This window comes from Pleurodeles waltl, chromosome 8 (genome assembly GCF_031143425.1).
Source record: "Pleurodeles waltl isolate 20211129_DDA chromosome 8, aPleWal1.hap1.20221129, whole genome shotgun sequence".
Lineage (NCBI taxonomy): Eukaryota > Metazoa > Chordata > Amphibia > Caudata > Salamandridae > Pleurodeles > Pleurodeles waltl.
The window spans coordinates 389757858-389775364 of record NC_090447.1 but is presented as its reverse complement, the minus strand read 5'-3'; positions in this window follow the sequence as shown (position 1 = coordinate 389775364).

Genomic DNA, 17507 nt, shown 5'->3' with positions numbered 1-17507 from the left:
GTACCGGCATATCTCAAGATAAACGTAATACTTTTCATTGGAGAGTACCAGCACTTCTCAGAAACAAGCAGGTACTCTATCACAGAGTACCGGCACTTCTATTTTTCCATTTAAAGCACTGTCTACAACACCATTCAAAGCCACTCAGGAAGGCTTTGCATCACCTCATAGGTATGATTGAGAGGCCTGTGACGCTGGAGCATCAAAAAAGGTGATGCTCCAGCAGCGTAAGCCTCTCATAAATAAACTCAAAATATTCTCTACATTTTTTTTAGGTCTTTCACTGTCAGATAGCTACATATAAAATAACAGCCAGCTTAAATGAAAAATAAATAAAAGAAAGTTGTTACTTATTGGTAAATGCACTGTAGTGCATTATGAAACCTCTATTAGTTAATGCACTGCAGAGGTCTGCGTGGAACCAGAGAGCGACAGAACGAAATCTTGGTAAGTGCAGTTGAGAATAGTGACTTGTGTATTTTTAGCGCCATGAGGTCACAGACTGTGACAGAAAGCACTGTGAATATGTGAGGCATTATTTTATACTTGCATCACACACAGTATAAGATAGGCCACTACAAAAAGGTTTAAGACAAAACTGTGGTTCCAAAATGTAGATTTAAGTAATACCAGAGCATATGCAATACCTTTTTTTTTTTTTTAATAGCTGTCCCTTCAACACCTCCAGGTGAAGTAAGCACTGTGGAAATACAATTACAATTAAAAGCAGGCACTTCACAGCCCAGTTGTTAACTCTTTGCACTACCGTCAAAAAGAATAAATATTTGTCGTCCCAAAGCTTTGAGTGATTCCATCATTTGAAGCTGCTCCCAAGCACCCTTTACATTTGCAGATGAGCTCATAGACGACATTTGCATTTCATTCAGGAAGCAGACGCCCTGGGAAGGCCTCAGCTGTCTGTGCAGCTTTCACAGCACAGGAGACTCAAAGTTCAGCTGAGGCATTTTGAGGATCGGCTGGGGGACTGCGGGACCCCCTTTCCAGGACTCCACGGCCCCCCCTTGGGGTCCCGACCCCCAGATTGAAGACCTCTGCTGTAAAGGCTCCTTGATGTCATTATTAAGGCCATTGAGGAAGATGGATGCACAATGATGATGTTGACCAAAGGACGCCAGGCACATGTTGGGTTGGCTGTGTACAAGGAGAAACAAATTACAAAGATAAATCATCAAATGGACTAAACAAGTTCATATGGACTCTGCCCCAAGATTACAATAAAAAATTAACTGTTGTCTCATAAACTTCATCATAGACAGTTGAGAAGTTTAATAATCTGTCTCCTGTGCCATAACTTCATCTGTCAAACGCAAAACTATACATGAAGTCTGCATCTAAACCATTGCAAAGTTGAGGATCAATCACAGGGACCATGAAGTACAAAGCAGTGTCTCTGCAAGTGCCAATTCACATACTTCAAGAAACTTTGTCCAGTGAATGCCTACTCTGCTAGGCAACTGCTGCTGACATGGAATTGACATCTCTCAATTACAACCTACACACTCAGTCCGAAATTGTAAATCAGTTTCCATTGTTATTCCATGGCCTAGGAAGACTGGAAACAATGAAGGTGTGGCTTCACATTAGTGAGGATATTTGCTCTGTTGCTCAGCGGCACTGCAAAATTGCTTTTCATTTGCAAGAAGCTGTTAAGAAAGAACTGAAAAAGCTGTTGGAGCATAATGTCATAGATTGCTCCACTGGTCCTAAGCCACAGGTTTCTCCCATAGTGGTTTTGCCCAAAAAGGACAGTGGAGGTGCCATGCGCATCTGTGTTGATATGCAGTAGGCCAGCAAAGCAATCAGGAGAGAAAGTCATCCTCGTCCACACAGAATAGACATGATCATACAGCTGAATGGTGCCATTATCTTTTCTTGAATTGACCTGAACAAAGGACACCATCAATGAGAGCTGGAAGACAACTACAGGTGCATGACTACTTTTTCGATTCATGTTGGTTGTTCAGATATAAAAGATTGAGCTTTGAAGTGTCATCAACTTCAGAAATCTTTTAGGATGTTATACGTTGAATAATTCAACCTGTCACACATGCTTTTAACTACAGTGATGACATACTGGTATTTAGAGCAACACAGGAGGAGCATAACATTGCTCTTACACAACTGTCTCAAATACTTGCTGATGCAATTCTTACTCTGAATGCCGCAAAGTGTGAGTTTCACAAGAACAAACTTAAATTCTCACCCCCCACAAGATGTCACCATGCTGCAATCCTTCTTGGGCATAGCCAGTTACTGCTTGAGTTACATGTATCACTTTGCTACAGTGAGTGACCCATTGAGAGAGTTGAAAAAATTAGCAGTTCCTTTTTTTAATGATCTACTGAATGTGAACATTGCTTCAAAAAAATAAAACATGCGATTGAGAATGCAACTGAGATGGCCTATTTTGACCCCAAGCTACACAAGGAGAACACCACAGATGTGAGCCTGGTGGGGCTAAGGTGATTCTTTCTCAACATAATGGTCATCTGAATGCTCAGAGACACATTGTGGCCTGTGTCAGCCGAAGCCTATCTGACATGGAATGTGTCTATCCTCACCCGGAGAAGAAGAACCTGGCTGTTGTCTGGGCCTGCAAAGATTTTAATGTGTTCCTATATAAAAAGCGTTTCACCATCATTACAGACCACCAAGTGCTACTCGCTATCTCTGGGAACCAGAAATTCAAGATGCCCCGCTGTTGTGAGGTGGGGATTGTGATTGCAAGAGTACGACTATTTAGTTGTGCACAAGCCAGGTAAAGATCAGAGCCCTGCTGATTGCTTTTCATGGGCATCTCTATCTAGACACAGTTCGACATCCAACACAATTGAAGAGCACATTAATTCGATTGTAAAGTCCAGCACACTGACAATGTTATCTATGAACAGATTATTGTTGGTACTAATGCTGACAAGAACATGCTAATTCTTAAAAACATCATTTCAACTCAGTCCGGGAAGAAGAGTATTCGACCTCTTGGGGATGATATTGAATTTAAAAGATTAGAAATGTACAGGATCAAGTGTATGTAACCAAGGAAGGCATTGTGCTGAATGTCTCGAGAAGTGTCATAACTGAGAGCCTATGACAGCAAGTCTTTGAACTGGCCTATGTAGGACATCATGACATTGTAGCCAGCAAAAGAGCCCTAAGAGACTGAGGCCCTCATTACAACCCTGGCGGTCAGTGATAAAGCGGCGGTAATACCGCCAACAGGCCAGCAGTATTAAATATGAAATTATGGACCACGTTGGAAACCGCTCAGACAGACAACCACTTCAACACACTGACTGACATGGCGAAACCAACAGGCACTACGGCCGTTATCGCCAACAGCCAGGCGGAAGAGAATGTACCACCCACAGTAATATGACACAGCTATCTGCCACCTTTTCCGGGGCAGTACCAATGACATTAAAAGCCTGGCGAAAACACTGCACAGAAGGGAATCAACTCACGTCTGGAGACTCAGGGAAGAACCATGCCGCATGGAGCCCGAGCTGCATGTGTTTCCCATGCTCTTCTACCTTCTGCTCCATTACGAACATCAATGCCGGCGAAGACGACCACGGTGAGTACTGCCGCCTAGCACATGGGGGAGAGGGGAGGAAAAAGAGAGTGACACACACACGCAACATGCAACACCCCCACCCCGACACCATACACACAAGCAGATGCACTTACATATTCACCCCGTACCCATCAGGAATATTGCATGGATAACTTCTATAGTGCAAAAAGGTTGTAATAAGATAAATATAGGTGAAATTTGTGCATCCAAACAAAAAGTATATAAATATTTACAATGCTAGGGACACTGCCCAGTCCTCAATGTCTGTGGGTCACAGGACCACATCTCAAAGTCCAAGGCCCAACCTCACTCCTGCAACAACACGGGGAGAACACTACAGGGACATCAGGTCGAAAATAAACAGGCACCTCAGGGGTATTGGGAATGGGGGGGGGCACCTCAGCCGGAAGATGGTACAATGCCACTGGTCCAGGAGGGTGCAACATGCCCACTACTTGGTCCTGGGGAGTGCAAGGCCAGAGTCTCTTAAGTGGGTTATTTGCCCACTGCTTGGTCCTGGGCAGTGCAAGGCACAGTCTCTCAAGTGGGTGATTTGCCCACTGGTTCTGGAGGGGGCATTGTGCCCAGTGAGCTTCACCCTGGGAAGGATGGGTGGGTGGATGTCCACTGGTTCTGGAGGGGGCAACATGCCCTGTGATGCAGATCTTGGAGAGTACAAGGTCACAGTCTCTCACCTGGGTGTCAGACCCACAGGATTTGCTAGTGCTAGGTCGCACAACAGCCCATGGACGCAGAACTACACACTGTCCACCGGTGGTGATGGCTGCTCAGTGGTGGCAGTGGCGGTGCTGGCAGTGGTGGGGGAAGGCTCCAGCCCTTCCCCTGCAGCCTCAGACGGCTGACCACTGGGGCTGTTGCTGCTGGCAGTGGTACTGATGGCAGTGCTGGCAGTGATTGGGGGAGGCTCAAGCCCATCCCCTGCAGCCTCGGATGGCTGCCCACTGGGGCTGCTGCTGCTGGTAGTGGTGCTGGTGGTGGTGCTAGCAGTGGTGGGGGGAGGCTCCAGCCCTTCCCCTGCAGCTCAGACGGTTGCCCACTGGGGCTGCTGCTGCTTGCAGTGGTGCTGGTGGTGGTGCTAGCAGTGGTGGTGGGAGGCTCCAGCCCATCCCCTGCAGCCTCGGACAGCTGAACCACCATGGTTGGTGGTGGGGACTCGGACTGAGTCCCAGCACCAGGCCTCTTGTCCTTCTTGCCAGCTGGTGCAGGGCCCTTGCCCTTCCTGCCAGCAGCTTGGGATGGCTCCTTGCTCCTTTTGGCAGCAGCTGGGGACTACTCCTTGCCCTTCCTCTCAGCAGCTGGGGATTGCTCCTTGCCCCTCCTTTTACCAGCTCAGGGTGCCTCCTTGCCCTTCCTTGCATCACTTGGTGCAGGCACCCTATCAGTGTGGCTGCCTGGTGCCCAGGATCCTCTCCCACCTGGTGTAGCTGGGGACACTACTGTGCCCCTGGACTAGGTGGCTGAGGTGCTTGACTGGGTTTTGACCACCCTGGCCTGACATGAGGGACAGGGAGGGGTAGGGAAGATGTCAATGTTGGCGAGGAAAAGCTTCTTAGGGACATTGGAGCAGGAAGAGGGGGATGGTTTGGGAGTGGAGAAAGAGGGAGTGGTTGTAGAAGGTGTAAGTCTGCTGTGCTTGGGTGCAGGTGCATGGGCTGGATGCTGTTGTGAGGTGGATGGCTGTTGGGTGTCTGAGTGCTTGCGTTTGTGTACTTAGGGAGGAGGGGGCACAGACACAGTGGGAGAGGACACAGGGGACGTGTGCATGGAAGTGGGGGTGGTGACTGCCAGTGAGGGGCGTGTGCTGATAGGTGTGCTGGTGATGGGGGTAGTGGATGAGGATGTAGTGCATGCAGGTGTGAGTGTAGACGCATTTGGGAGAGAGTTTGAGGACAAGGAGGGGGGACCACAGTAGAGGCAGTGGATGTTGGTATTTCCACACCTGAATACTGTTTGTGTTAGTGCCCGTGGGATGAAGTGTGGTGCTTGTGTTTGCCATGTCCACTCTTGTGTGTTGTCCTGGGTGCATGCTGGTCTGCCTGTGTGCTTGGGATAGGTTTAGGTTGAGGGAATGGGACTGGGTAGAGGAAGTTTGAGGGGGAGGCTAGAAACAGGGAAAATGGCTGCTATCAGAGAGGAGGCCAGAACCTGGATTAATCTATGTTGGGCCGCCATGCCAGTGTGAATGCTCTCCAGGAATGCATTTTTCTGTTGCATTTGGGCTGCCAGCCCCTGGATGGCATTCACAATGGTTGACTGCCCAACAGAGATGGCTCGCAGGAGGTCAATAGTCTCCTCACTCAAGGTAGCAGGGCTCTCTGGGGCAATGCCTGAGGTGTCTGGGGCAAAGGACATGCCCACCCTCCTGGGTGAGTGGGCACGGGAAACACGCTGAGGGGCTGCTGGGAGGTGGGTGCTGGTACGGGGGTGGCGGCTGTACCTGCTGCTGGGGTGGGCACTGAGGTGTCCATCACCACCAGTGAGGTTCCATCAGATGAGGAATCTCTGACCGAACTGTCCCCTCCTAGCTCCGCCGCGGTGCTCCCCTTGCCCCCCCATCCCATTGGTGCCCTCACTGTTGGTGGATTTAGCCTCCTGGGCCCGTGGGATGCAGCTCACTCCATCACCTGTGCCACTGCTTCTCCGCCAGATGATGCTAATGCACATAAGGACAGGGTGACAAAATAAAAAGGGGGTGGAAGAGACAAAGGATATACTTGGTCAGTGGCCGCAACAACACCACTGTTGGCATATATGACACACACAAACAGGGAACAGCCCTACACACTAGGCAATGCACTACCAGTCGAAATGCTAGTCATCAGGCCATGAGACCCACAGACCCCTGCCCAGTAGTGGATGCCTACTAGCTTGGTTGGAGGTATTTTACATCAGAGCCCTGCCCAACATGGGACCTACTCTGCAATGTCAGGCCTGGCCCAGGGGCACCCACAGGCCCACATCCCCCACCCAGATACCATCCCACCAGGTGTAAGTTGAAAATTAGGGCACTGTACTCACCCCCTTGTGACTACTGTGATGCCCCCAAGCGCCCATCCAGCTCCAGATAGGCCACCGCCAGTATGCAGGCCAACAGGGGGGGTCAGGGTTCGACGGACACCCCTTCTTCATTGGGAGGCCATCCCCAGCTGGGCCTCCGCCGTCTTCCGTGCCCAGCGTCTTAGGTCCTCCTACCATTTCCAAAGCTTGGTGCTCTGCCTGCGGTATATCCCCAGGGTCCGCACGTCCTTGGCGATGGCACGCCACATACCCTTTTTCTGATGGGTGCTGACCTGCAGGGAAATGGACACAGGGAAAGATATTAGTCAGATGATCCTGCCTGTTACACTCATGGCCCACCATGCCCCTTCCCATCCCCATTAGCACAGACATGGCCCACCATAAAGGCTGCACGCTGCCCAGGGCCCATTAACCACACACCTCCTACATGAGGCCTTCACACAGAGCACTCCATGTATTCACGCTCCATGCATTGCATCGTACACACGGTGTGCTCATCTAGTGGTCTGGAGGCCCATGCTGCATTCGGGACTTGGGTAGGACCCCATCCACCAGTCTCTCCAACTCCGCCTAGGTGAAGGCAGAGGTCCTTTCCCCAGTGACATGAGCCATGGTCAGTTCCAGACACAGGTCACATCAGCACTTGCAGCGTAGGTCCTCTCCTGTTGAAGGTCAGGTAGTTAGTGAGTGTACAGATAGAAACTGGCGGTGACGTCCGCGGCGGTGCATACTATCATCACCGGTGTACATCACCATTGGCCACCACACCCCATAGGGCCCAATAATAACCAATGAGGAGTTGCACAGCGGTTTTCGATCGCTTCCCGCCACGGCGCACAATGTCAGCGGAATTACCTCATTTCCACCTGTCCCTCCAAACAGGACAGGCAGACGCCATTTCAGGGGGGGTAGGCAGGCCATGGCTCCTAACTGCGTCACAGTACACATATGCACCATTTGGACCTCTCCAACAAAACACTGTTAAAATCACAACATGCATTGAAGTGTAGAGGTTGGAAATAAGAGATACTGACCATTTGCTCAGCCTCATAGATTGCAACCACTGCGGATGAGTAGGAGATGGAGCCATCCCCCCCGTGTACAGACCCCTGGTGGACTTGGCAACAATGGAGGACAGGCACATTATCCTCACCTATAGACTGGATAGGGCCGCAATCACAGAGCTGTGTGCCCAATTGGAGCCTGACCTAATCTCTGCTATTTGTCACCCACCTGGATCCCCCCTCTTGTGCATGTGCTATCAGTGCTCCATTTCTTGGCAACTGTCTCCTTCCAAGTGACTGTGGGCTTGACAGCAGGAATGTCTCAGCCAATGCTCTCAATAGTGCTGACCAGAGTGTTGTCTGATATAAAAATGATAAGTGCACAGTTCTAAAAAGTTGGAGGGTATTCTAACCTCTCAACACAGGCACACACTCCTTCAGAAGCAATAGCCCTCATGCATCATCATCAGGCTCTGCTACTCGCCAGACTGGTACTGCAATGTCTGACGGGATCCTACATCGGACCATCTTGCCATAAAAAATATTTGTGTCTTAGTTCCAATAAGTCTTAGGTTATTAAGAAACAGCTGGAGCGATGAAAAATGAAAATTGAAATTGGCTTGGGTACCTCCTCAGTATAAAAATATTTCAATAAATGAGCAAGAACCCAGTCAAGATTAAAAACATTGGAAAAGCGAAGGGGAGTTGATGATCCCACACTTTACATCCTCTATAATTCAAGAACAGTAACTTTGACCACTATGAAAAGTCAACATGTTTCATGCCTCAATAATTGTCCAAAACAGATCCACTGGCACTTCATCAGGACTACAATAATCTTTCTCCAGAACATCAAAAATACAATTACAAATTGTTCATTCAAAAAAAAAGAGAGTAAAAATAATTTTTTACTCATTCCAGGTCTGTGTCAACTAGCACAAAACTACTGGTAACCTGTAAAATAAAGACATGTATGCCAAAAGTAAAAATTAATCACATCGTCAAAGTGAAAAGTGACATGGACAAAATTGGAAGTGCAATACTACAACATCACTCACCCAGGTGTAAATGGCTCAATAAAATAAGTGCTTACCGGCCATTGTCAGAAGAAGAACTACTTTCACTGGAAACATCAACCAAAAATCATTGAGAATATCTACAGTGGAGTTTTCAAAAGAAAGAACTTATCCAAATAAATTATGCATGGAACAGAGCACAAGGAGAAAATATCAGAGTATGTACTTATGCAGATGTTAATACTCTCATTATCTATTAGCATGGAAAATGTCCTGAAAATGTACAATAAAGAAGGACAAGAAGAGAGAAAGAGGAATAACAATTAGTGACATATCACTATATTAAATCCATAAATAAGACCGTTTAAATCCAAGTCTACACTATTGTCACATCATGTGAAGGAACTTTTGGTTCAATAAAATAGACCCCGATGACGGGTCACAGTAAAGAAAGCATCCTCAATTAAATAAAGACCTCATTGTTGCTGTAGGAAACTAATCAAAAAAGAAAGTGCCTAACCTCAATATTAAAAATAAGGTAAAGAAAAAACAAAACAAAACCAGACTTACTCGGGCGCCGAAAGAATCAACGACGTGTTATACGTTGTGGGGCGTTTTCATATATTGAATGATGCATGCAAGCCAAATGACATTTCAAAGAGGTGGAATGTATGACAAACAGCCAATAAGGCGGGACATCCAGGACTTCCTGGTTACGTCCATGAATATAGCGTCCCACAAGAAAAGAGAAAGAGAAAACGGACACGAAAATACGTGTTTGTTTCTCAACTTGGAAAGCGTCTACAACAATGTTGCAGAACAGCGTCCCTCAGCGCTAGAAATAGAAGAGGGATCCTCAATGTTACATTAGAAGGAGTACACAATATATTCATACTAAAATTGAATACTGATGTGGATGATATAAAAACTCTAAATCAAAAGCACTGGTAAAATCAAAAAATAAAATGAACAAAAGGCCAACTATTCAAAAACGAACTCGTTTTTGTGGAGGATCCAGTTTATAGAGAGACCAGAGTGCAGGCAGCTATAGATTTATATGCACAAAGTACAATCTTGATCCAATGGACCAAAAAATTAACAATTCAAGAATGGAAAGTGGAAATATCACTCCAATAATGCATATTGTTTATTAGGATAGAATAAGTCAAAATAAAATAACATAAATGTTTCAAATAATGGTTGTCAACCAACCCTCCGTAAAGAGTAATAAGATTAAAGTAATCTTTGATGGGATGAGATATTCATCCAGGGTATCTCATCATTCAGTCCCTGGATATGGGTACCCAACTTGAAGACCCAACGTTGTTCAACTTCAAATAGAGACTTGTTTGGAGGTTTCAGGGTCTGTAGTACAATCCACTACATATCATCTTGTGTGTGTTGTACCTCTTGATAATGAATACTCAAATTTGTGGTCATCCGTCCAAATCTTATATTGCTCTGATGTTCATTAATTCTGATTTTAACTGGTCTAGATGTCATACCTATATAACGTAAGTCACACGGGCATTAAATCATATAGATACAATTCCGAGTGTTACAAATAGTGTGGCTAGATAGGGGCCAAAGACCAATTGGTTCAAGGGCAATAGTACTCATGTGTCTAGTAAGGGAGGATAGATTATAGGTGCCACATGGAAAATGTCCCTTTAGTGGAGCAAGTCCCCATAATGTGTTCTGGTCACGTACGTCAATGGACTTCAAGGGTCTGGTGTTGACAACCACATCTTTAATGTTAGAAGATCTTTTAAAAGCAAATAAAGGTTTTGGAATAGCCACACCTCCACTGGTAAGGATAGACCATTGTTTGTTATTAAGTTTCTTAAGGGAGTTGGATACAGGAGTGAAGGTAGTAACAGAAGTCAAACGAGGTGAAACTTCTTTTGGTACAGAAGCCAACAAAGAGTCCTGATTGTTGTTCCGAGCCCGTTTACGGGCTGAATCAATGATCCTCGAAGGATAGTGTCTCTCATGGAGTTTGTCGACCAAATCATTAGCTTGGATTTCAAATGAAGAAACATCACTACAGTTTTGGCGCAGTCGCAGAAAATGACCGTATGGCAAATTGTCTCTAAGGGCTTTTGGATGATAGCTCTCATAGAGTAAAAGACTGCTACAGTCTGTAATTTTATGATATGTACATGTATGAAGTTTACCTTTGTCAATAGTGATAGTAAGGTCCAAAAAGGTGACCCTTGTCATGGAAACTGTCGAGGTAAACTTCAAAAAGGGATCTAGAGTATTAACCCAACTAGCGAAAGAATCAACTAATTGGACCCCTCCTGCCAGATAACAAGGATATCATCTATATATTGTCGCCAAAGTCTGATGTTCTCATAAAAAGGGTTAGTCATGTTGAGAATAAAATATTGTTCAAAATGATGTACATACAGACAAGCCAGACTGGGAGCAAAGTACTCCCCATTGAAGTCCCTCGGATCTAATGGTATAACTGACCTTCAAATTGGAATTTCTTTGGGGTCAGAGCCAATGAGGCACATTCCATAATAAAATGGACAGGGGTGGCTGTATTTGGTGGTTTATTAAGTAGAGCTGTCTTTATCACACTAAGTGTCGCTTCTTGTGGAGTATTTGTTTAGAGTGATTCAACATCAAGGGTAATTAAAGCTTGCACTGTATCAGTATTGTTGATCAACTGAACTAAATTAAGGACATCTTTAGTGTCTTTCAAAAAGGTGGATAACTCACAAACAATAAGTTGTAAGAAATGATCACAAAAAGTGGAAAGGGTTTCCAATACTGATCATATACCTGAGACTATAGGGCGTCCTGGTGGAGGTATGGTGCCTTGGTGGATTTTAGGTAAACAGTCAAAATAAGGGATATGTGGATTGTTGGTTTCCAAAAATTCACCATCTTTCTGAGATAACCAAGCATTAGATATTGCTTCATGGATCAGTGAACAAATCTGCGCTTGTAACCTATTAGTGGGATCACGTGCAATTGGTTAATAATATGTGGAATCACTCAAAAGGTGGAGACATTCAGCTCTGTACGTTTCCGAATCTAAGTTCACAATAGCCCCTCCTTTGTCAGCTTGTTTAATGACAATGCTTTGGTTTGTCGCAATAATTGTAAAGCTTTTCTTTCTTGTGTAGTAATGTTGGTGAAGACATGTTTGGGATAAAGGTGTTGAACATCTTTCATAATTGCTTTTTCAAAGGTAAGTAGTTCATTCGGCATCTCCCAGTCCCCTTTTTCTTTTTTGCAGAGTGTTGTCTGCCTGGATTAAATACATGCGCAGCTACATCTTTTTCCCCCAGGTGGAGGATTTGGCAACAGTGAAAGCTGATTTCTATGCAATGGGACATCTCCCCAACATTATTGGGGCAATTGCTGGTACACATATTGCATTGCCCCCCCCCCCGGTGAAATGAACAGGTCTTCAGAAATCGAAAGAGCTTTCACTCCATGAATCTTCAGATGGTGTGCCTGGCGGACCAGTACATTTCCCATGTCAATGCAAAATATCCTAGGTCTGTGCATGATGCCTTTATCCTGAGGAATATCATCATCCCATATGTGATGGCTCAATTCCAGCGGCACAGGGTGTGGCTAATAGGTGACCCCTGGTTCCCACCCAGTAGATGTTGGTATATGGGTATGGTGTGGGCCCTAAGAGTTGTCCCTCAATATTTGCAGGTGACTCTGGTTACCCCAACCTCTCATGGCTACCGACCCCTGTGAGGAAGCCCAGGACAAGGGCAGAGGAACGTTACAATGAGGCACATGGGTGAACAAGAAGAATTATAGAGAGGACGTTTGGCCTCCTGAGGGCCACGTTTTGTTGCCTCCATCAAACAGTGGATCCCTGTACTACTCACCCAAGAAGGTCTGCCAGATCATCGTGGCATGCTTTATGTTGCACAACCTTGCCTTATGTCACCAGGTGTCTTTTCTGCAGGAGGATGAGGCTGGAGATGGCCGTGTGTCAGCAGTGGACCCTGTGGACAGTGAAGATGAGGAGGCAGAGGATGAGGAAGAGGACAACAGAAGTGCAATAATTCGTCAATACTTCCAATGACACACAGGTAAGACAGTGTAACTTCACATTTAATTGACAGTTTTGTGTTTGACAATGTCACTGGCAGGCTGATTTTCCCCACTTATACGGCCACTCACTATAGCCTTTGGCATTTCTATTTGCAGATATTTGTGCCCCACTATCGCTCCTGGTGTGTTGACTGCAGCCAACTACAGGTCATTCCTATGTATACATTTCTGCACAGTTGATTTTCAATGTTTAAACCTTGTTAAACTAATACATACTTAAATCATTTGACATACTCCATAATTGTATTTTTTTCAAAGGGTGTTTATTTAAGAGCTAAGAGGTAAAGGGGGATGTGCAAGGGGCTGGGGTGACAATGGAGGAAAGTTGAGGTTAGAGTCCAGTTTATTTGTATCACAGGTGCATTGTCCAAGGGGGCATAGGAAGTGGAGCAATGGCAGTTCAAGGTAGAAAGGGTGACAGAGTGGGACACAAGGGTGACAATCAGGAGAGTCTTATTTCCTGGCAGGGGTTTGGTAACAGTCTCTGGCTTCTGCCAGGATCGCAGGGAATGTTTGCGGGGTGGTTTGCCTTCTGCAGGGGGAGGGGTGCTTGTGGCCTGTTGTTCCTGTGGCAGGGCCTCCTGTCCACTAGCGGCAGCGGAGGTGGAGGGCTGTTCATTGGTTTGGCTAGTGGCAGAGGCCCAGTGGGGTGCCACTGCCTCCCTCATAGTGTTGGCTATGTCTGCCAGTATCCCTGCAATGGAGACCAGGGTGGTGTTGATGTCCTTCAAGTCCTCCCTGATCCCTAGGTACTGTCCCTCCTGCAGCCGCATGTTCTCTTGAAATTTGTCCAGTATCTGGCCCAGCGTATCCTGGGAATGTTGGTATGCTCCCAGGATTGCAGTGAGTGCCTCCTGGAGAGTCAGTTCCCTGGGCCTGTCCTCACCCTGTTGCACAGCAGTCCTCCCAGCTTCCCTATTGTCCTGTGCCTCTGTCCCCTGAACTGTGTGCCCATTACCACTGACCCCAGGTCGGACGGATTGGTATGTGTGTGTCATAATATGCTTGGCAGTTATCTGACACAGCGGCGTTATGTTGGTGGCAGTCGGATTGGCGGTAAGCAGGATTTACCACTAATGTCATATTGAGGGCCTGAGTGTAGTTCCCACATGAAGACAAGAGAGATGAGAGGGAACTAAAGGAGTGTCACCTTTCCAATTGCCCTTCCCCTAAAGTGACTCAACACCCATTGTCAATGTCTAACTTTCCTATATATGCTTGGGAAAGCATTGCTATTGATTTCTTTGGGCACTTAGGGAACAAACATCATCTTGTGGTAGTCATTGATGAGTACCCATGCATTTTGATAGAGTAGGAGATGTCATTGACAACCCTTGACAAGGTCACTGAGTGACTGAATGACATCTTTGTAACATGGGGTATACTCGCCATTCTCAAATCTGACAATGGCCTGCTGTTTAACACTTGAGAATTCAAGGTGTTTCTAGTCAAACTGAATGTAAAGCATCAAGAGAGCACCCCTGTGGCTTAAAGTAAATTGAGTTCTTGAACGATTCATGGGCACCCTCAAGAAAGTAATTCAGCCAGCATTAATGGAGGGAATTGAACGGAAACAACTCCTCACTCCACAACTGGTGAGACTCCTGACACTTTACTGTTTAGGAGAGCTATTCAAACAAAGTTGCCACAGTGGACAGTAGAACGATCCTTGGATGTTGATAAGGTTCGAACCTTGGACGCTTCTCAAAAGCATAAGATGAAAAAGTCTGCCGATCTGCATCAACAAACTCAGAAAACAGTTGTAGGAAGTTGGCTCTTAATATACTATCTCAAAGTGAGAAGTAGTATGCAGAGGGTCCAATGGTTCCCCTTAGAGGTAACATAGTGGCAAAATTAGATAATTCTAATGCTATATTTTGTGGTAGTGTGGTCGAGCAGTAGGCTTATCAGAAGGTAGTGTCAAGCATTTGTTATACACACAGAGGCAAGAAATGAAGAACGCACACTCAAAGACTTAACTCCAGGCCAATAGTTTTTATATAGAAAAAAATATTTTCTTAATTTATTTTTAGAACCACAAGTTCAAGATTTGAAGTAAATACAGAAAATGCAAGGTACTCCACACAGGTAAGTTAGGCACTTTGAACTAGAGCAAAGCATACACAGTTTTAGTAAAAATGGCAATACACTATTTTAAAAGTGTACACTGTGCAAAAATCAACATTTCCTGGGGGAGGTAAGTAATGGTTAGGTTGTCAGGTAAGTAAGACACTTACAAGTCTAAGTTCCTGGGCATAGGCAGCCCACCGTTGGGGGTTCAAGGCAACCCCAAAGTTACCATACCAGCAGCTCAGTGCCGGTCAGGTGCAGAGGTCAAAGAGGGGCCTAAAACACATAGGCGCCTATGTAGAACAGGGGTGCTCCGGTTCCAGTCTGCCAGCAGGTAAGTACCTGCGTCTTCGGAGGGCAGACCAGGGGGGTTTTGTAGAGCACTGGGGGGGACACAAATAGGCACACAAAACACACCCTCAGCAGTACAGGGCAGCGGGGTGCAGTGTGCAAAGCAGGCGTCGGGTTTTGTATAGGAATCAATGGAAGGACCCAGGATTCAATCTAGCAGTGCAGGCAGGGCACAGGGGGGCTTCTCGGGCTAGCCACCGACTGGGCTAGGCAGAGGGTTGCCCAGGAGTCACTCCTGCACTGAGGTTCGGTTCCTTCTGCTCCTGGGGGCTGCGGGTTCAGTGCTTGGTCCAGGCGTCGGGTTCCTTGTTACAGGTAGTCGCGGTCAGGGGGGAGCCTCTGGATTCTCTCTGCATGAGTCACTGTGGGGGTTCAGGGGGTCGTCTCGGGCTACTCACGAGGTTGCAGTCACCTGGGAGTCTTCCCTGTAGTGTTGGTTCTCTGGAGCACTTGCCGGGTGCGTCGGGTGCAGGAAGAGTGAAGTCTTTAGCAGTTGCAAGAAAGTTGCAAAAGTTGTTTCTGTTGTTGAGCAGAGCCGCTGCTCACGGGAGTTTCTTGGTCCTTTGGTTCAGGGCAGTCCTCGGAGGATTCAAAGGTCGCTGGTCCCTGTTGGATGTGTTGTTGTTGCAGTTTTCTTCAAGTCAGAAGACAGGCCGGTAGAGCTGGGGCCAAAGCAGTTGTCATCTCCGTCGTCTCTGCAGGATCTTCAGGTCAGCAATCCTTCTTCTTGGTTCAGATTGCAGATATCTGATTTCCTGGGTTCTGGGTCGCACCTTAAATACTGAATTTATGGGTGTGTTTAGGTCAGGAGGGCAGTAGCCAATGGCTACTGTCCTGTAGGGTGGCTACACCCTCTTTGTGAGTCCTCCCAGAGGGGAGGGGACACATCCCTAATTCTATTGGGAGAATCATCCAATCTCAAGATGGAGGATTTCTAAAGGCAGGGGTCACCTCAGTTCAGGACACCCTAGGGGCTGCCCTGACTGGTGGGTGACTCCTCCTTATTTTTCTCATTATCTCCTCCAGCCTTGCCACTAAAAGTGGGGGCAGTGGCCGGTGGGGCGGGCATCTCCACTAGCTAGGATGCCCTGGGGTGCTGTACCAAAAGACACGAGCCTTTCAGGCTCACCACCAGGTGTTACAGTTCCTGCAGGGGGAGGTGAGAAGCACCTCCACCCAGTGCAGGCTTTGCTTCTGTCCTCAGAGAGCACAAAAGCTCTCACCCCAGGGGGGCAGAAACTCGTGTCAGTGGCGGGCTGGCACTGACCAGTCAGTCCTGCACTGAAGGACTGGGTAAATTACAGGGGGCATCTTCCAAGATGTCCTCTGTGTGCATTTTGTAATAAATCCAACACTGGCATCAGTGTGGGTTTATTATTCTGAGAAGTTCGATACCAAACTTCCCAGTATTCAGTGTAGCCATTATGGAACTGTGGAGTTCGTTTTTGACAAACTCCCAGACCATTTACTTAAGATGGCCACACTGTACTTACAATGTCTAAGAATAGACTTAGACACTGTAGGGGCATATTGCTCATTCAGCTATGCCCTCACCTGTGGTATAGTGCACCCTGCCTTAGGGCTGTAAGGCCTGCTAGGGGGCTGACTTACCTATGCCACAGGAAGTATCCTGAGGGGGATGCCATGTCGACTTTGCCTTTTTCTCCCCAACAACACACACAATCTGCAATGGCAGTGTGCATGTGTTAAGTGAGGGGTCCCTTATGGTGGCACAACACATGCTTCAGCCCTTGGGGACATTCCCTTGTCATAGGGCCCTTGGTACCATTGGTACTGTTTACAAGGGACTTATCCGTGTGCCAGGGGTGTGCCAATTGTGGAAACAATGGTACATTTTTAGTGAAAGAACACTGGTGCTGGGGCCTGGTTAGCAGGGTACCAGCACACTTCTCAGTCAAGTCAGCATAAATATCAGGCAAAATGTGCAACAGGGAGCCATTTTCCTACAACAGTCTTCGATTAAAGTGACTGGGTCTTAGTCCAAAGGGACATAAAAGCAAAAACAAGACACTCTGTTTGATGTTAAACCTTTGAGGGTGGTGACATTGTAAGGACACATGGTGACTACTGATCATCCCAGAAAATCCATCCTGTGGGATTACATCTCAAACACCTACCTTGACAATCATCATCTCCTGCAATCTTACATGAGTCGGTTCCACCTGACAGCACCGATCAGACATCAGAACCAGCAACATCAGTGCCTAGTCAGAGAGCATCTCAACCACCTCTTACCACTTGATTTGGCTGCCTGGTACAAGCACCTTGATGACTTACCGAAGAGATCTGACATAACTGTTGTTTGTACTTTTTAAC